Source organism: Brachyistius frenatus, unplaced genomic scaffold (genome assembly GCF_029030835.1).
Source record: "Brachyistius frenatus isolate BFR_SWC_R1_liver_20210118 unplaced genomic scaffold, ASM2903083v1 Contig_2, whole genome shotgun sequence".
NCBI lineage: Eukaryota > Metazoa > Chordata > Actinopteri > Embiotocidae > Brachyistius > Brachyistius frenatus.
Window position 1 is genome coordinate 7,150,476 of NW_027210601.1, and position 14,437 is coordinate 7,164,912.

A 14,437-nucleotide genomic window follows, 5' to 3' on the forward strand; every position below is an offset into this window, starting at 1 on the left:
AAAGTGCTACTGCAAATTGTTTTGAATCATGTCAGACTATGCTTTTTTCAAATATCTCAACCAGTAGCATTGTGCAATTACTGTATGTATTAAAAGCAAGGCAAGCAGTATGACCACTGATTTCACTTTAATGATGCCTTTCAATTCCTCTGGATATTTTTTTAATCCTTTAAATTGATCCTTTAATTTGCACTCTGCTCAAAAGCTGCGTGTAAGCTGTTCTTAAAATATGCAAACCAGATTCAATTCACAGCTATTTTACATTAAAACGCTGACATATCACATAAAATCCACATGGATGAGACATGAGGGTATCTTTGAGCACTTGTGGAGCTAAACGCCTAATATTTGGGGTCTTCAGAATGCGTTTATGAAATAATTATGTCCATTCTGTTTAATGCAGGGCACCAGGAAAACAGCATTTCAGGGGAAGAACAATTGAAGGGTGGGGTTGGTTTAAAAAGAAAAAAAAAAAAAAAGAAGAAGAAAAGTCATCTTTTGTCTGGCCAGTGCCAATAAGTGGTTTGTTTTTATACTCCCCTTTCCCCTGCTGCTTCATCGGGGGAATCACTCAATTATTGAACCAATGCTAGGCGGGCAGTAGAAGTGTGCTTGTCCTGCAAGTGTGCATGTATTCATGCACACTTGCAGGACACAGAATCGCGTGTGTGTGTGTGTGTGTGTGTGTGTTGAGGTGGGCTGAAAGGAGCTGCAGTAATTTCACAGAGTAAGAACTGAGCGCCTGCCCCACTTTCAGTCTTTTAATCATGTATAGACACTCGGGGCACTACTGTGTGTGTGTGTTTGTGTGTGACTGTGACTGTGACTGTGTGTGTGCGCGTGTGTGTTAAGCAGAGTGTGAGAGAAGGGTTTTGGTACAGTATGTGTCAAAAGAGAAAGCACTTAGAACTCCCTGACCTGAGACTACACTGTGTGTGTGTGTGTGTGTGTGTGTGTGTGTGTGTGTGTGTGTGTGTGTGTGTGTGTGTGTGTGTGTGTGTGTGTGTGTGTGTGTGTGTGTGTGTGTGTGTGTGTGTGTGTGTGTGTGTGTGTGTGTGTGTGTGTGTGTGTGTGTGTTTGTAGGCACCATTTTTTTTTTTTTTTCAACATAAAAAGGCAGAATCTGTCACTACAGAATCACTGTCCTCATTTCAACTTTTGGCTGCAGCTGGCTTCGTTGCCAGTGATTTCTTCACTGGGCCGAGTGGAGCTGAAATTTATTTTTTGAGATTTTGATGCAAATACAGAGAAAATACTGTAAGAGCTAAATACAATATTTACAGAATTTGCATGATTGGTAAGAATGTCTAAAAATAATCGTGCTAATAATTAATAAAACAGATATGTGAGAGAAAGGTCCTAAAATTCAACACTTTTACGTTTTCCAAATGGCCTGCTCTACGTGTAACTACGATCTCTGTTTGACAGGGGTGAGTGTGTGTTTGAGTGAGTGCGCATTTCATTTGTTGGCCCCTCCAACAATGAAATCTCAGTATGACCTTGTAGCAGTTTGTAGCCCCACGGTGCCCATCCCTGTGACTAACGCCCAGTCTAACAAGCTGCCACAAGCAAGTGCACTATTGTACTTTAACAAGAACACAATATACAACTCCATGTAGCTGGGCAGCAAGCTTCTACACGCCTCCCCAGTGTGTGAAGTATAGTCTGCTGTACATGAACATAAAACCAGGAAGCAGAAGTGTATAAAATATTCAACATGAGATATTTTTATTTAAAGGTGATACAGAGTCTCAGTGGTTACCGTATCGTCTCAAGGTGGCAGTCATCTTTTAAAAATAGAGCAGTATTTAGTCTTAACACCCTGGAAGTATTTGAGCCATAGGTTCCCTTGCCATAACTGTATGCACACTCAAAGAGGAGTTAGGACAAGCGGGGTAATGCCTTCCAAGATGCAGCTTATTTGCAAGTATACACTTTTAACCAAGCATTTGTCCATTGGCTTCCTTGTAGGTACGAATTAGGCAGCCAAAAAAAAGCCTACTGAAAAGAAAACATTCTATTTTGATATGTGTCAACTTGATTTAACCACTGAAATTATTACTCATCCTATACTATTTCATTGTAATAGTATTTTGGGGGTTTTCTCCTGGATCATTTGGGTGTATATCTGCAGGGAGACGAGATGTCACACTAGACATGTTTGAGCCTGGCCCCCGGAGCCATGACAGCAGTGCTCTACATCTCCAGCCTGTCAAGCATTGACAGTGTAGCTCACTATGGAATGTTAACAGCCAGGCTGGGTGTGGCCTCACTGTGGTAGCGACTCTGACCCTGTGACCATGGTTATATAACTGATTGCCTGTGTTTTGCGTGAGTGAGTGGGAATAACTTTTTATGACGTGTCATGTGGCTGACGTGACTTGACGATGTCGTAACCCAAAGTCACAAAAGAATGAACTATGCTGACTTGAAGTGCAACATTATTCTCAGAGTTAAATTGAGCTCCACAATTCAACTCCTGAGGGAGTGACTCGTCATTTTCCTTGAGCCTGTTTTTTTTTGGTGATTCCTAAGATACAAATGAGCATCCACTGTATGTCAAATTCATACTTGAGGTCGACCCATACGATTTTTGAGTTATTGGTGGATTGCGAACCTACTTTCAAGGTGCGTCCCGCCCACTGCATCGGAGTGTGTCATGGCATTAGATCATCTGAATACAAGGCTGATGTTTCTACAGAAGATAGGCACATCATGCATGCAAACTTCGACTGATGTCAGAAGCTTCTTTAATACGACTTCAATTACTTATGAAGAAATAAAGAGTGCCCTTGCATTTCCCCCCCCCCCAAATATAAGCTGGAATTACAAATCGGCACCATGTGTAACCTCTCGGTTTGTGAAATGCCATTTTTAAGACTTGCGTCTGGCATGTTTGACGTCCTTATCTCCGTTTGTTTTAGCAAAAACTGACCATTTATAGACGAACTGGATAGGAGTGAGTGGTGGATCTGAGATCTGAGAACCCGAGGGCACTACGCCTGCCCACCTTTTGCGCCCTGAAGCTGCATCCATTGTGATGTTGAGTCGATGCTACATACCCAGAAAGCTTCTGTGGCGATAGCCATTTGTTTTTAACTGTAGGAACCGTGATCTGAAAAGTTAAATCTTAAAAGAACAACTGCAGTATAATTTCCCTCGTATTCAGTCATTCATGCTGATTTTACCAGATTTTGAATACATACAATTTTATAATAGTTTGTAATTGCTAGTTCATCCAGTTTCTAAAAAAAAGAATCCACTATTGGTCACAAGGGTCATAATGTACTAACGCACATAAACACAAATGCACATATACATTATAAATATACACACACTGAGCACTAGCAGTCAAGGTTAAACAAAGATAACTGGACCTTATTTGGGTTAAGGGCAGTGCAGCATGTTGGAAGTGAGCCATGACCTGATACACACACACACACACACACACACACACACACACACACACACACACACACACACACACACACACACACACACACACACACACACACACACACACACACACACACACACACACACACACACACACACACACACACACACACACACACACTTTATAGTACACACACCTGTCGGTGTTGGCGTCTGCTCAGTCCTTTTTCTTGTAGTCTCTCTGTTCTTTTGTCCTCTCTGTCTTGGTCATTTCGAGGGACAGCTGGTGGGGCAGTGTCAGAACCTGTACTGTGTGTGTGTGTGTGTGTGTGTGTGTGTGTGTGTGTGTGTGTGTGTGTGTGTGTGTGTGTGTGTGTGTGTGTGTGTGTGTGTGTGTGTGTGTGTGTGTGTGTGTGTCTGTGAATCCTTATGTGTGTGGTTATGCATATCAGGGGAGTTAGGAGGGGAGTATCTGCAGTGTCCTGGCCAAGTATATGGGCATCAGTGTGTGTGTGTGTGTGTGTGTGTGTGTGTTTAGTGTGTGCATGCGAGCACCTGTGCTGCCAGCAGGAACCTGCCACAGCCGTGGTGCTTCCTGACGTATACTGGTGACTTCCTAAGGTCGTGCTGTGAACCCCATAATAACTATTATCCTCTTAAAGTTGACTCACTCACCTGAGTGTCCAGAGAAAAGTGTTACAGTATTTGGTGCATGACAGATTAACACAAATATGTGCACTTAAGCACTTTTTTTTTAAATTTTTTAAATTTTATTTTTTTAAACTGACAGTCATAGATAAAGTAAACATGTCAAACAGGTTTTTTTTCATGAAAAAAAGAAATGTTGTTTTTCCAGCCACAAAGCTTCCCCAGCTAGTTTACGGTTACTATAAGTGAGTGTCCGCTCAATGTCAGCCCAGCCCTGAGGGCTGGCCTTGAACACACTCCTCTGGTGTGCATTCCAGGTCGTCTGTGCAATCAAAGCGTTCTTAAAGCACGATTCAGGTTTTTTTGCTCGTTTGTTAAATTGACTGACTTTTCAGGATAATTCTTTTCCCACCATTCAAAAACAACTTAAAATCAGTCGGCATACAAAATTATTGCAAATGAGAAGACGGCAATAGTTAAACGAAAAGATTGAAGGTGCTGCCAACAGGCCTTTATAATCAGATATTTGCATTTTCCCCTTCAAAGTTAATCTTTTAGCCAATAGCTGTTCTTGTGTTCAGCTGTGTTTGACCCAGTTTCTATCAATTGCCATTCAAACAAGCAAACATGCAAATGAAGTGTATTTTGGTGTAGTTTTGCATGAGGGTCCTGTGGCACATGGCAAGCTTCTGATATGCGTGTTTGAGTTGGATGCATCGTAGCGCCATCTCGACCTCCCAATAAATTGGATTGGACTTTTTTTGTTTTTGCTTATTGTCCTTTTTTTTTATGTTTAATTTGACCATAACATTTTAGTGATAACAATTTTGAGATACCCACTTTGCTCATCCGAAAATGCTTTGACGTGGATTCACCTTGATTTTCACGTTGCTTTTACTTTTCTGGAAGATGCCGTGTCAATATTTGCTCCGATTGCTGAATACGTTCTGTCCTCAATCAGTGAACTTTAACTTTGGCTTATATAAGCAATTAAACCATCAAAAAGAAACAGCTCCCTCACTGCAGTTAAAAGCATGACGGACAAGAAAAAGAGCAGAGGTTGACTCGTCACTCAGCGCACTCTGACAGGAATGAAAAGTGTGGGGGTGAGCGAGACTAAAGGTTTGTGTCAAGGAGTTGAATGAGGTCTCACGAAACCTGCTCTTACAGCAACAGCTTGTATCCCCACACTCTGATACTGTGGTAGGACGTACGTAATCCGGCTATTATACCTGCCGTCTGCCTCACTGCCAGATTACTGCTGGAGAGCAGGCCTGTCGCATCCAGACTGTTACTATCCTCGCGCACATATACAGCTTCATACCTAATTTGAATTGGTTAGTTGATTTAGATATTTGCCTCTTTCCTTCATTGTGATTGGAACTTGGTGCCCATGTAGTTTATGCTGGGAGTGCTGGGACCAAAGTTTGTTTAAGTGAAGGAGAGATGATTTACGCTGTGTAAAGATTCCATCGAGTGCTCTACAGTTTTCCAGAATGTGTGTGTGTGTGTGTGTGTGTGTGTGTGTGTGTGTGTGTGTGTGTGTGTGTGTGTGTGTGTGTGTGTGTGTGTGTGTGTGTGTGTGTGTGTGTGTGTGTGTGTGTGTGAGTGTGTGAGAAAGAATAGAGAAAGGATCAAAGACAGCAGATTATTACTATGCATGCGTGGGTTGAACATACTGCATGTCCTTTGAATGTTTGGAAAAATGTAAGTGTAAGAATGCAGTGTGTGTGTGTGTGTGTGTGTGTGTGTGTGTGTGTGTGTGTGTGTGTGTGTGTGTGTGTGTGTGTGTGTGTGTGTGTGTGTGTGTGTGTGTGTGTGTGTGTGTGTGCGCGTGTGCGCGCATGTGTAAACCTTTTGAAGATGGGTTTCTGTGTATGTGTTCCCTGCAGGCCCCCCTCCCAGCATATTCCCCTTATCCTGGTGTTGGGATCTCAGGGAGGCGATCAAAGCTGGGCTCGCTGCGGCTCTCGCGTCTCCAGGCCCTCTGCACTAACGCGGCTCGACTGAGGAATGCTGAGTAATTCCCTCAGGTGGCAGCTTGTGCCTTGATGTTCAACATTGGTGAACTCTGTCAGTCTCACTTGCGCACGTTCGCTCCTCTCACGCGTAAATGTTTACAGGTAAACACACCACTGTACACGCAGTATGCGCCACGTACAGAAGAGTCATGGGCGAATTCCTCTAGCTGTCTCTTGAGTTTGTTCTCTTTCACTTTTCACTCATTTATTTCTGTTTCACATACTTTTGTTATATATATAGCACACAGTGTGTGGTGTGTGTGTGTGTGTGTGTGTGTGATCTGTATTCTATTCCCCCCTCCCTCGCTTCTCTGTCATGTGTCATTGTGATGTTGTTATGTTGTGATGTGCTGCCATGGAGAATAATAGTGTCTGACGAAAGAAAGGGAATATAGGAAAGAGGAAGATATTTAAGAGAGAAGGATGTTGGATTTGATCAAACCTCAGGAAGTCATTTGACATTACCAACAGTGATAAATGAAAATGCACCGCTATAGCGTTTTCTCACTCCAGAAATCTTTCCGCAGAAGCCTTTTCTGTAATGACAAACACAACCTTAATAGTTGACCTTCTCACAAATGCCTTTGTGAATATAAGGATCTCTTGGCATTAAACGACTGTTACTATTTCATCAGGAGATGCTCGATTAATGTCCCCGCCTGTGAAGCCTGAAGTGCCTTTTTGCCTAAACCTCTGCAACATTTTCCCTCGACAGCAGTGTCCTGATGTTGTTTCAATACTTTGTGTGTGCGCGCTGATTGAATACATTCAGGTGTGTTTTCATCTTCAGTTTATCTCTTTCCATTCGTCGATCATATCTAAGTAGTGAACACAGTGTTGAAGCAATACTGACCTTTTCAACTTCGACGCCATCTGTGCCAGCTAAGTTGCTCGGCAGCCTGTTGGATTGTGGATGTATGTGTACTGTATGAGTGATAGTGGAGATGTGTGTTTATCTGCAGGAAAAAGCGCGATCGTCAGATACACAGAAGCACATTTGGGCTGCATTTAAGAGTGCTGAACTTTGACCTGCAGTGGTAGTGCTGCAGGCCTGTGAGTGAGTTGCATAATCAAGAGTTTCGTTCAGTATTTCATTGTACCTACGGGTCTCCTTGTTTCTCTTTGCACTTCTATTCTCAATTTCAATTTGCTTGCATAATAGTTCACACATTCTATTGCCAAAGCAAATACCTGTTATCACTTTAGCCTGTAAGGAAGCAGAACTTTATTTTACTCCTTTTAAACTTGATTTCTGATGTTTTGCAGATACCTGCGTTGAATGTGGGCTTTACAGTCATCTGATCCTCTTTAAACATTTTATTAGTGGTATTAGTTTTAGGACTAGTTACCTTAATGCTGCACAGAGGAGATACACTGTATAAGTTCATTACTTTTGTAGGTCCCCAGTCATTTGGGTCATAATTAAACCTCTTATATGCGAGGGAGAAGGCAGACAGATGCAGACGGGGTTGTGTTCAACTCGCCAGCCCATTGCTGGCCAGTGAACCCATACAAAGCCTGCAGTGCAATCCAAGAACATTGCAAGGCTGCACTTTCCTCAGTCTTTGGAAGCCTCCCCTTATGACGCATTTAAAACCAGAAAAACAGCTTGTTTGTAGCAAATGTGTCTTTTGCATATTAGCCAGGTAATAGTCGGTTTCGGGAGAATTCCCTTCTGAGGCCAGCTGCCTTCTGGTGCATTACTTTTATTCCAGGCTTTATTAACTTTTTTTTTTTTCATCTGCAAAGATACAAATGAAGTACAAAGGGAGGACATGCTTACCCAGCCAAACATAGCCACAGGGGAGCAAAGAGTGGCCCGCTCGCCTCCTGAGACCGATTTAATAAATGTAATCGCATAAATATATAAAAGCAGAAAGCGAAGAATGTGTGAAAAAAGAAAGTACAATTGACGACAGAAATATTGAGGTACAACTTTGGTGCGAGAAGCAGTGATGAAACATCATATAAAGTTTTTCTAAATACCTCAGAGAGTCGGGTTTCTTGTGTCCACTCTCTGTCGAGTGGCAGTGTGGATGATGTCAGTGACAGAAGCATTAGCTGGACAAGCTAGGTCAGAGTGTAATCCTGCAACAGATATTGCTCTGCTCCTCATTACACACACGCACACACACGCGCACAGACTTGTACTTCTATCTTCGTGAGGACAGTCACTGTTACGATGCATTCCCTCGTCCTTTACCCCAGATTTAACCATCCTAACTAAATCACAACTGACCTCCATCTTTACCCCAACCCTCACCCACACCTAACTTGTACCTTTTAACCAAACTCTAACCCTAAAATAGATCTTTGAACATCCTTCCCAAAGTGAGGACCTGACAAAATGTCTTCGCTTTCCAAACAATGTCCTCACTTCTAAGGTCAAATGCTTAAATCTGTCCCCACATAGAAGTACACAACCTACAAGTACACACACACGCACGCACGCACACACGCACAGGCACACAAACCTGCATGCTCTACCTATGGTGCTGTGCTCCCTGCTAACAGGTGTGCTCGCTGTGTCTCTAAGTGTGTGTGAGAGAGGGACAGCAGGTAGGTGACCAATAGGAAAGTGGGTTGAAGGGGTGCAGTGCGCGCACACGCACACACTCGCACGCATACACTCGTGCTGCCAGTATTATTGGGTGCCTTTTGCAACAGACAGGGAACTGAATCCTAAGCTGCTGAATCGGAGGAAAAACTTGTGCGTGTGCGCGCGCGTGTGTGTGTGTGTGTGTGTGTGTGTGTGTGTGTGTGTGTGTGTGTGTGTGTGTGTGTGTGTGTGTGTGTGTGTGTGTGTGTGTGTGTGTGTGTGTATACGTTTACAAAACTGTGTGTACATTTTCCACAATGTTTAGACCACAGCTTTCCTTGCAACAGATACAACAGATACAACAGGTGCTCTGAACCATATTGATTTGACCCCTCCAATCGATAACAGATAGATGTAGATTAATAGGAGGAGACAGGTTAAAAGAGGATTTAAAGACCCGCATACAGCTGGGAAAAAAAGAAAGAAAGAAAGAAAGAAAGAAAAAGAAAGATGTGATGTCATGTAAAACGTCTGATTTGTATGTTTTCTTTCTTTTAAAGTATTTTCTGGCATTGTTGAATGTTCTGGTTGAAGCCAGGTCAGAACGCGTTGGGAGAGAATGGCTAACATTTTAGACTACATCTCGTATTCACACACAACGTTAAGAACCTGTTTTTGGTCTTTGTTACAAACGTTTCACACTTCAGATACAGTTTCACGGATGGTTCCGGGTCAGGTATGTTTACTATGCTAATTAGGCTGTTTGTCTACTTCTATATTCTAGACACTACACTACAGACACTACAGTAAAATGTTACAGTATCGAAAACTATAAAGTACAGAAAGATGGAATTGAATGTCCGATCATATTTAAAATCTTGTCTACGGACTCATTTACTCTTCAGATAGTTTTTAATCTAAATCTTTGACTTGTGAATATTTAACAGGAGAAATGGCAAGTACAGCTGCAATCAGGTATCGTGTCAAAGCATGTAATACACCTGTCAGTCCACCAGAGGGTACTGTGTCAGTGTCCCGTTTTGCCTCACCCAGGTGTGAAAAGTAAGGTGCCCGGTTTAGCCACCAAAAACCATGTGGTTAGGTTTTAGAGAAAACTTCTTGGTTCATGTCAGCAAAGGAATTCTGTCCAAAAATTCACAAAGCTTTTTCACTGACTGAAACGTTGGTCTCCTCGGTCAAAGTCCGAAGTTTGAGCCATCCAACCAAACCTCAACCTACCTTTTTGCTTGGACTTAAACACTTATGTACTTCGTCAATGACATCTGTGACATGGCCTTCGTCGCAAGACTTCTCTCACATGACCTCCTTAACTGACCCTCATCGTACGTGTGTGGAGCCTTTACCCCGAAGCAAAGAAAACACTGACACGGTACCCTAATCTGTATTGACGGGTGCTTTGGCGGGATACGGGGCTGACGGCTGATGTCCAAACTTAAATTTACGTGGCATTGTGAACAGTATTGTAATGCAATGTGTGCTTGTTGAAAATGCCAAGCTGATCCAAAGCTACATCTGCTTTAACTGGTGATTTTAATTCAGAAATTAAAAAGCAAATAGCAGGACTGTCATAAGTCAGCGGTCATGAAGCAGACGATGAGCTGATCTTGTGTTTATCAAGCAGGCCGTGACAGACAACGATGCACTCTCGAAGATGCTCAAAGACTCTTCACCAACTGTACGTCAGACCATTAGTCTGTCTGCTTTGTATTATCGCTATTTTCATTTTGGACGGTATGCCCCCTCCCCACTCCCCCTCCTATGCACCTTTCTCTCTTCTTGTGTACACGTGACTCTACCCGCTGCATGTACTTGTGCATCCCAGGTTGTTTTACGCGTTCCGCATGCCTGCATGCTTGCGTGCGCGTATTTGTCGAAGTTTGTGTCAACTTAGTACAAACAAGAAGAAAAGTGTGCTTTCGTATCAGTGTCCCATGACCAACCGGCCTGATCTTAATGTCGCCGGGGTGAAACGTTGTCGCAAGGCTTCAACTTAACGCTCAGCCCTGCCCTGTGACCTTGGGACATGTCTTTGTCGCTGCGTCAACAGCCTCGGGGGTTACTGAAAATGAGCGGCGTGCACTAAGTGTTTTTCTATGTGCTTGTGCATAAAATAAAACGCTACGCCGGGAAGATTAACTCGCTCTTTTTCACGAAGGACCCACAACGCGGTCATAAAGTGAGATTCACACCTGCGATATGTGATGCAATAGTATTCTGCTCGGGGCTATAGTGGAGTACCACTGGGTTAGTCGGCGATTAAGTGCTTTGCAGGGTGGGTGTAAACACAAGTTCTTTCTTCTTTTTTTTTTAAAGCCTTTGATTTATAAGGCTCGAAAATAGCCACGATAGCCCTGAATTGATCTATATGCAGAGTAGAAAAGGAGAAGTGCGATACGGTATTGTTTTAAACATTACAGGACACAAATATATTGTACTGCGCTAATGTGTTAATAGTGTTGAAACTGTCAGATCTTTATTAAACTACATTAAAACAGCACGTATTTACTCGCATTACGTGACCATGGCGATCAGAGGTTTAAGAGGAAAAAAAGCACGAGCTATTTGGTGGTGTCGAATTAATGTTTTGAGAAAAATATTCAACAACTCAGTCGGGTTGTGAGAAAACCAACAAGCAATATTAGTTTTATTACCAGCTTTTCATTTCATCATAATAGCTCCCATTTTACCGAAGGCATTTGGTCAAAGTGAAACAGTCCTCACCGGATAGTGAGCCAAGTTCATGAAAGAGACCTAAATGGCTCCAAATAGCTATGTCTTTTTGTTAAAAAAAAAAAAAAAAAACAGAGGACACAAGCCTGAAACCAATGTCTCATGTGGGTAAACAAAGCGTGGTTGCCATGCTGATGGGGCGTCGGTGTATAAATAGCATGTTTGTTCTGAATACTCTTAAGAGAGGGAGAGAGCGCAACAGAGAAAGGGAATAGCTGGGAGAGAGTGATCGTCGGCGCACCAAGTCACAAACATTTACAAAATGCTCATGGTTTAGAATTATTACAGGCTTGGACTCGAGGATGAATATTCACTCAAAAAGGACAGTGGTTGCCATTAATATGTTGCCAAAGTCAACAGGTTATCTGCATGAATTTGACCCCCGAAGACAAGTGTAGAGGTTTATTTTAGTAGCAGCACAATGCTGCGCCAAACACGACTAATTGTTACTTCGTGTTTATTTCATGTGTTACAGGTTGTTGTTTTTTCAGGTCGGTGCTGACAGAATAGTTTTGCTCTCTCTTTTTTTTTTTTTTTTTTTGAGAAACAACCACAAAGACTAACATGGAAGTACAGGAGTTGAACTAGTAGTTTTTGAAGCTGTCCTGTCACTGTGACTTTACATTTCTTCATAAGCTGCGGTTCTGCACATTTAAAACTTAAAGCCAATCATTTAGTGGGAAATAACACTTGGCTAAAGGTTAAGCTGATGATTGTAATTGCATAGCATGGAATTAGCATATTATGCAGCAATGATTGAGCTCGTACAAGCAGTAGCTGTGACCTCAATAATCATATCAGGAAAATGATATCGGCTGCTGATGTGCAGAAGAGAGCAAAGCCCTCCTTTTGAAAATGTTTTTTTTTTTTTAATGTCCTCCGTGTTTCCCTGCAGGGAACGGTGACCGCACCTGCAGACAGACAGACAGACGTGAACCGACGGCGCAGACATCTGAGACGCTTCCCCTCCCACCGGTGGAGAGATCCAGACTTCACATCAGCTGCAGTCAGTTGTCAGCTCCCGACTGAGCAGCAGGCTCCACCTACTGCTACCCAAGTAGCTCTGCCTCCCCTGCTCAGGTAGGACTCCAAAGGCCGACGGAATAAAGGGATTTAAAAAAATAAAAAAAGTGTTTTGTTCACTTTAAAGAGGCTGCTGCGTTTGCCTGTGGTGTGTCTCGGTCTGTGTGGAAGTAAACTGGCGCGTTTTGTTCGTGGTGTGAAAGACGACATCCGATTTATTTATTTTTTTACTGTGAATTCAAACGCTAGACTACTATTAAATCCTTCAGCTCCTCCCAAACTGTCAAAGAGGGATCGTTCTTAAATGTGTAGAGGAGGCATATATTTTTATGCTGGATGATTTGGTAACCATGGTAACACGCATGCATCAGCATTTGATTGCTGGAATTTGCTCTGATTTGATGAGAACATGAAAAGGTGTTGAAACGGTGAAGTGATGTGCTTGTGTGCTACTCTGTGAATTTGGGCAGTCTGTCTAATTACAAAGCGGCGACCTCACAGTAACTTTCTTCATGAAATTACAGTATAAAACGTGTCTTTTTCGCCCTCATCCATTATTATTTAGCACATACGAGATCAAGTTGCAGTCTCTAGTGATGATACGCAAAATAATGTATTTGTGCAATAGATTTTAGATACATGAGATGCAGGATAAGGAACAATGAAATGCTTGTCATACCATAAAAAAAAAACTTCATGTTTACACTTCTTGGATCATTTTTAATATCACATATGAACAAAACGGATCAGATCAGAATCAATGTCTTAATCTGGACCAAATGAGTCAAACTGTGTGTGAAAGAAGGTGTGAAAGGGACCCAAGGTTATAGATGGGACTCACCTGAGTTTTCCTGTTTTCTCCTTTTCACGTGATATGACTTCTGATTTTCATGTTCTCTTTCTTACTCCTTACTTGCCCACCATGATGTCTCTCTCTCTCTCTCAACTCAGCCTTGTCTTCATCCAAATTCGTTGCCTTTCTGTACGTTTCCCCTCTTATCTCTCAGTCTCTAGCCATGACTGGCTCTCTCCTCTTTTCCTCCTTTTATGTATCCTCACCCTCCATGGTATCTATTCAAGCTCCTCCGTCAGTCCTTTATCTCCGTCTCACCAGCTGTATGTTGAAGCTTCATTCTCTCCTATGAGGGATAGAAGAATGAATAGAAGGGCTTACTGTAAGAGAGAGAGTGAGAAAGCCAATCCCTGAACTCCTCTCCTCTCCTCTCCTCTCCTCTCCTCTCCTCTCCTCTCCTCTCAGATGAGGTGTTATTTTCATAGGATATAGATGTATTTCACGACAGAATAGTACAGATAGTATTTTTGTATCCGTTTTGATTAACCCACAGATATTCAGAAGTTTTTTTTTTTTTTTTTTCTTTAAATCACAAAATCTAAATAGAAAATCAAACTGTCTTCTGAGTCTCATCTCATTTGCAGCTTGCCTGCTTTTGACTAAATACTTTTTTGTTTACTACCCTTCAGCAATATGCAGTTATACTTGACTCGCCACCAAAAGCATCGTTAGATTTTGCTGTGAGGTTCTTCAGTGTGCTCAGGGACTTGCTTCATAACGCTACAAATATGTTTTGAAGTACAGAATAATTAGTTTATTAAATTAACGATGTACCAATTTAGAAAGGAGTAGTTAGGTGGGTGGGAGAGAGAGAGAGAGAGAGAGAGAGAGAGAGAGAGAGAGAGAGAGAGAGAGAAAGGTAAGATACAGATGACACAAAGTAAAGTAAAACAAAGTTTGCTAATCAAAGACAAATGCCAAATATAAAGTAGCCTTATTGGTTATTTTTTCTTCTCAAACTCTCCCCGCGCTTCTTTCCCTCTCTCTCTACCTCTTTCTTCAGCCATCAGTTTTGCCGAATGGAAATTTTACATTTCACTCCCCGCCGCTTTGTACTTTCTCTCCCTTTTGTAAATTCACTGTTGACAGTTTCCTTTCTTTGAGCAGAAACTCTCAGAAATGAGCAGATGGAAGGGTGACAGTCTAAAAGCTCAAACAATTAGCCTGGGCGTCAAGTTGTGGTGATCCGCACGGTGGTGGAGCACC

The 14,437-nt window shown here is 42.3% G+C and overlaps 1 protein-coding gene across 1 annotated transcript in view; it reads left to right on the forward strand.

The window, feature by feature from the left end:
- Nucleotides 1–14,437, forward strand: part of atxn1a (ataxin 1a) — a 91,359-nt gene that overhangs the window by 14,079 nt on the left and 62,843 nt on the right. Inside the window, exon 2 of the mRNA XM_069697276.1 lies at nucleotides 12,251–12,435. The gene's annotated coding sequence lies outside the window, so the exon portion shown is untranslated. The remainder of the gene's footprint in view (nucleotides 1–12,250; nucleotides 12,436–14,437) is intronic.